The sequence below is a fragment of the Muntiacus reevesi genome, chromosome 10 (assembly GCF_963930625.1).
Source record: "Muntiacus reevesi chromosome 10, mMunRee1.1, whole genome shotgun sequence".
Lineage (NCBI taxonomy): Eukaryota > Metazoa > Chordata > Mammalia > Artiodactyla > Cervidae > Muntiacus > Muntiacus reevesi.
In genome coordinates, this window is record NC_089258.1 from 49,155,604 (window position 1) to 49,161,953 (window position 6,350).

At 42.6% G+C, this 6,350-nt stretch overlaps 1 pseudogene; it reads right to left on the reverse strand.

Moving 5' to 3' along the window:
- Positions 1–344: 344 nt before the first annotated feature.
- LOC136176356 (beta-defensin 103A-like) lies at positions 345–5,906 on the reverse strand (annotated as a pseudogene).
- Positions 5,907–6,350: the final 444 nt, after the last annotated feature.

Below are 6,350 nucleotides of genomic sequence, written 5' to 3' on the forward strand. Positions count from 1 at the left end.
CCAGGTTCCCCGTGGCTCTGAGCTGGAAAGTGCTCAGAAGGACCTGGGAAGACCCTCAGGGATGCCCTGAAGTTTCAGAGATGGATTTGGTGGGGAGATGCTATGAGAGATGGACAGAATGCACAGCTCAGATGGGTGACAGAAGGCAAAGGAAGTGTTTCAGAAAGAACAAGTGGTCCAGTGTCACTGTGGGATGACAGTTGTGAAAGAGGAATACAATCTGACAATCTTTGGAACCTCAGTTTTGACCCTCTCGTGGCTTCCTCTAGGGATTATAGTTTATTTGAATTAAAGGGGTGTCATTAACACTTTTTAAGTTGCCTATTTGGTAACAAGCAGCACAATAAACAGAATGTTAAAAGATAATCATGAAAATAATCAAGCTTCTAATTTTTTGTAAAAAGTCTTTGATTTGGCTTCTGGAGTCTTCAAGGAGGCAATTTCACACTATGCAACTTTCTCCTGGTGTTTCTGGATTTTTCATTTCTTCTTCCGGCAGCATGTTCGGCCACTCAAGGAACAGCTGGCTATCTGTTCCTCGTTTGGAAGGCAGCCGATCAGAGCACAACGGCCCCTTCTTTTTTGCAGTAATACCTTTGTAACCCGCTTATGATTCCGCCATTGCCTGCAGTGAAGAAACGGAGCACACGGAAGGTTTTAGGAAGGCCGAGGTGCAAGTCCAAGGCTTTTGAAATCTCTCTAATAAGTTATCTGTTGCCATTCTCTGTTCTTGTATGTCTTTTTCCTCTTTCTTTACCATCTGGAGTAAAGAATATGTTGGGGCTAGCTACTAACAATGATTCTGTGGGTTCAGCTCAGCTGAGAAAGTGGCGTGACCGTGGCAGCCGCTTTGTGAACTGACACCTGGGAGGCAGGGGCCACGATGGTCCCCCGGGTCCTTAAGGGCCCTAAAGACTATACCTCTGACTGCTAAGCTAATAAAAGGGAACCTGTGCTTCTGTCCTCAGATTAAGTTCCTTTTCTCCTGTTGGTATTAAGATTTATAAAATAAATAAATAAAGATTTACATCACTTTCTTCCTGTCTCATGAACAGGTATAACAGTCCTCCCATGGAGGGATGGTTTGTGAGCTAAATAGTCTCTTAAGAGTGAATCAGAAGGGATGGAGACCCTCCTTTGAGCTTCTTGATGATCTTTGTCAAAAAAAAAAAAAAAACAAACGAAAAGCTGGTAATGTCTAGTTCCCAAGCAATAAACCTCCTTTATCTAAAATTCCCAAATGAGTGGAGAGAGCTGACTCTGGCTGACAAGTTCTCAATCCATTCAGCCCTGTCATTTACCAGCATATCTTACCTGGAACTGGCAGCAGGAACAAGAAGAGCAACACAAAGAGAAGTTAGTAGACCCTTACGGCTGGCTGGCTTCCCAGCTGAGACTGGACAGGACGGTGTGCTCGTTCACTTTATAGAGGCTCCAGGTCCGCAGCCATAGGGAGAAACATTCAGCAGCTGCAATTCCTGTACTATTGCAGTGATGACAATATGATGTATTTCCTGATGCTTCATGCCAAGGTCCATTACAAAGCAGACCACGCCCATTCCCCCCAGGAGTTAGTTACAAACCTCTGAGAGACTCAGAGCCTGTTGTGAGCACAGGCCTGTTCTGATGCCTCTGAGCTCTGGGTCCTGGTGTAGCGCTGGCTCATGTCTGACTGTCTGAGACGGGAAAGACCTGCCCACTCCTGGATGCAGTCCTGGGGCATGTGACTGGGAGCTCACTTGTGCCCACTGTGGTCTTCTAAGCTTTTGCCTTCTTCCTAAAGTCCTGGGAAAGCCTGAGCCCCATCAGTTCAGTACAAGGCTGGTATATTCAGAATCTAGGTATAGACTGGGGCTGGGTCATGCCCTGAGCCTGCATGGATATGCGCGTAATGGAATCAGCTTTTAAGTAGTGTGAGAAGGAAAGGAAAGTGGGCTGCATTCCAGAGACTGTGTCCTGTGTCCTTGGCCTGTGATGGAGTGCGGCATTTCAGGTCAAACATAGCTTATTCTTTACTGCAGTCTGAAAACCACCAAATTCGTGAGTCAGGAAGATGTCTGACATTTCCCTTCAGGGCTGGGGCCCTTAATCGCCAGCACGAGAGTCCTGAGAACACCTTCCTCGACAAGAGGACCAGCAGCGCCCTCGGTGGTGGCTGCTCCTTGGGGGTGGGTTCTGATCAAAGCACCTGATCCCTCACGAGTGGGTGTCATTTAAGCAAGAATCAACTTTGGCTCTTTTTAGATCCTATGATCTGGAGGCACTGTCACTACAGCACAGCCTGGAGCATGCTGTCACCTGAGGATGGCTGCAGGGAAAATGCAGGAGACCCAGTTTAACTTGGATTTCAGGTGATCAACAAACAATCTGGTAGGATAAGTATGTCCCAAGTGATTCAGAGATCACACTCAAGCTAAAGTACTTGTTGTTTATATACACAAATATATAAATTTATATATATATATATATAATATATAAACAAATCTATAAATGTGTTGTTTATATAATTCAGTAAGTAAATTTGTTTTTTGGGATTGTTGAATACTTAATAAAAACATGGTCTTTGGAATCAAACCCACTTGGGCTTGAGTTAAAGTCCTCCCTACACATAACTTGCACGAGTTTTTTTTTTTTTTTAACATTTATTTTTATTAGTTGGAGGCTAATTACCTTACAATATTGTAGTGGTATTTGTCATACTTTGACATGAATCAGCCATGGATTTATATGTATTCCCCATCCCGATCCCCCCTCCCACCTCCCTCTCTACCCGATCCCTCTGGGTCTTCCCAGTGCACCAGGCCCGAGCTCTTGTCTCATGCATCCAACGTGGCTGGTGATCTGTTTCACCCTAGATAATATACATGTTTTGATGCTGTTCTCTCGAAACATCCCACCCTCGCCTTCTCCCACAGAGTCCAAAAGTCTGTTCTGTACATCTGTGTCTCTTTATCTGTTTTGCATATAGGGTTCTCATTACCATCTTTCTAAATTCCATATATATGTGTTAGTATACTGAAATGGTCTTTATTTTCTGGCTTACATCACTCGGTGTAATGGGCTCCAGTTTCATCCATCTCATTAGAACAGATTCAAATGAATTCTTTTTAATGCCTGAGTAATATTCCATGCTGTATATGTACCACAGCTTCGTTATCCATTCATCTGCTGATGGACATCTAGGTTGCTTCTATGTCCTGGCTATTATAAAGAATGCTGTGATGAATATTGGGGTGCACGTGTCTCTTTCAGACTGGTTTCCTCAGTTTATAAGCCCAGGAGTGGGATTGCTGGTTCATATGGCAGTTCTATTTCCAGTTTTTTAAGAAATCTCCACACTGTTCTCCGTAGTGGCCGTACTCGTTTGCATTCCCACCAACAGTGTAAGAGGGTTCCCTTTTCTCCACACTCTTTCCAGCATTTATTGTGTGTAGACTTTTGGATAGGAGCCATCCTGAATGGCGTGTAATGGTACCTCATTGTGGTTTAGTTGCAGGATATAAAATTAACACACAGAAATCCCTTGCGTTCCTATACACTAACAATGACAAAACAGAAAGAGAAATTAAGGAAACAATACCATTCACCATTGCAAGAAAAAGAATAAAATACTTAGGAGTATATCTACCTAAAGAAACAAAAGACCTATACATAGAAAATTATAAAACACTGATGAAAGAAATCAAAGAGGACACAAACAGATGGAGAAATATACCATGTTCATGGATTAGAAGAATCAATATTGTCAAAATAGCTATACTGCCCAAAGCAATCTATAGATTCAATGCAATCCCTATCAAGCTACCAATGGTATTTCTCACAGAACCTGCACGACTTTGAACAAGTTACCTTATTTCTAAGTCCCAGCTGAAAAACGGGGTTAAAAACACCTATCCCATAAATAGTGCTGGGAGGAATACATTTGGGATAAGATATTAAAAGTTTTGGTGTCTCAGTAAAGAGGAGGTGGTCAATATAATTTGCTATTACTATTAGTGTTACTGTTAATCACATGAAATGATTTGGAACCTGTAAACTCTCCTGTAAATGTTATCTATCAGCTTTACAATTTACGGACTTACTACCAACTAGTTAAGGGCAAACATGGGAGACTATTTTTCACTTTAAGCTTCTCTTTCCTTATTTGAAAAATGGAGCATATTGTATATGCATGCTTCTTTCAGATATATTATTCAGTTGCTATATATTTCAGCATATCACTGAATGAGGAATCAACCTGACTTTCCCTACTCCAGGCTCCAAGTTTGGAGCCAGCTTAGCCACCGGTTAGCTGGTGTCGTCTGGATAACACATATGAGTAAAAGGTAGAGAAGGTACAGAAGCCTCATGATGGAAGAGGAGCTTTCTGGATTCCAGGTCGACCCAACAGTGTCTGATGGCACACCTGAATTGGGCAGGCGATCTGGGAAAGAGTTTGACCAACAGGTAGAGAGAAAGGACTTGTATTCCGACTGGTGGTGGTACTGTGCTCAGTCTGGTTGGACTCTTTGCAACCCTGGGGAATGTAGCCTACTAGGTTCCTCTGTTTATGGAATCTTCCAGGCAAGAGTACTGGAGTGGGTTGCCATTTCCTACTCCAGGGGATCTTGCTGATCCAGGGATCGGATCTGGGTCTCCTGGGTTTCCTTACCACTGCATCACCTGGGAAATCCCTACTAGAGATATTCAGTTATGGCCTGGGAGTAATTTGAGGGTGTCTCAACTGTGGACTCAGGGTCCCAGACCCAAGTGTCTCCCTTTTGTAAAGGAAGAGGTTTGTAGGAAGTCAGGGTTTCCACATTGGTTGTCACTTCTCCTTATGGCTCTGAGGTTTGGGGTTTTTTTTAGTTTTTGTTTTTGTTTTTTTGAGAAATATCATTAAAATTTCATTCTGTTAACAAATTATTCATTTATTTATTCAGCTTTTTGCATATCTCTGCATTTGTCTCTTTATCCTTTGAGAATAAGTACTGCCCCCCCCCCCGCCACACACACACACACAACTTTTGCAATTAAAAAGCAAAAAGAATTTTGGAAACAGAAATGATCTTCTCTCCTTTTGCACTCTCAACATATTTCTTGCTACCATTTCCAGAGAGACTGATCCATCCTAAGCAAGCTTACTAGGTCATCTCTTGAACAGACCACAGCCAGGTGAGGCTTCATAGGCTAGAGTATTTCTTACTACAGGTATTATGTCAACATATTCTTAAGTTAAAAGCATAGAAGGGTACTAGCTGTGGGGCTTCCCAGGTGGTCTTAGTGCTACAGAGCCCACCTGCCAATGCAAGAGATGCAGCTTTGATCTCTGGGTCAGCAAGATCCCCTGGATGTCAAATAACTCACTCCACTGCTCTTCTCTGGGAAATCCCATGGCCAGAGCAGCCTGATGGGCTGTAGTCCGTGGGGTTGGAAGGAGTTGGACATGACTGAATAACTCAGCACACACGCACACCGGGTAAATAACTGAAATTTTTCTCCATCTCTTCCTTCTCTCCATCTCAGTTTTGCTTTATAGTGTTCATATCTCTCTTTTTCTTTATATGTAAGTATCTAAAGCAACAAGTCCTGTTTTCTTATCTCAGCTTTGAACAGAGCCAGGCATAGAGCAGGTAGTCAGTCAAAAGTCTGTATGAACAGGTCCTATTATGGAAACGTCAACCTATGGGTGAATGAATAAATGGATGAATGGAGGGAATCAGGGAGAGAAGGAGGGAAGGAGAAAAGGAAGGAAGGCTCAGGCATTATCCTTAGAGTTTTGAGGGTCTGGAGAGAACCCATTAAGTTGCTTTATGCCAAAGTGTTCTTGAGCACAAGCACCCACTCAGACATTCCCAACATAACGGATCAAAGCTTGTCATAATACATCATGGTCTCTAGCCTTCACTCACCCGCCTCTCCTCCATCTTACTTGAACTGTATGTTCTGACTCTTTTCTCTCTGTCCTGAGGCAACTTAACAATAAAATCTTTTCACTTAATTTTTTCATCAGCATTTGAATCTTTCAGTAAGTAGAGATTTATTTTTTTTAGTGACCTCAACCTAAAAATAGAATGAGTGCTTGCAGTAAGCTGTTTCAATAAGTCTTACCTAATGCTAAAGAATAGCTGTGAGGGTTTTAGTTCATTGGCCTCAGCAACAGTACTTTCATAATAGAAAAGAAAGCATAAACTAAAAAGCATTGGGTCACATTTCTCTCTTGTACTCTTATACGGAAAGCGATCCTTTACACTGACTCCCTAAATGTTATGCAGCTATTCCCACCCCTTCTTCAACCATGGATGTCTCTCTCTCTCCTGACAAATTACCTTACAATTGGCCTCTCCGCCCTTCTCCCTTCTCGGGTGGAC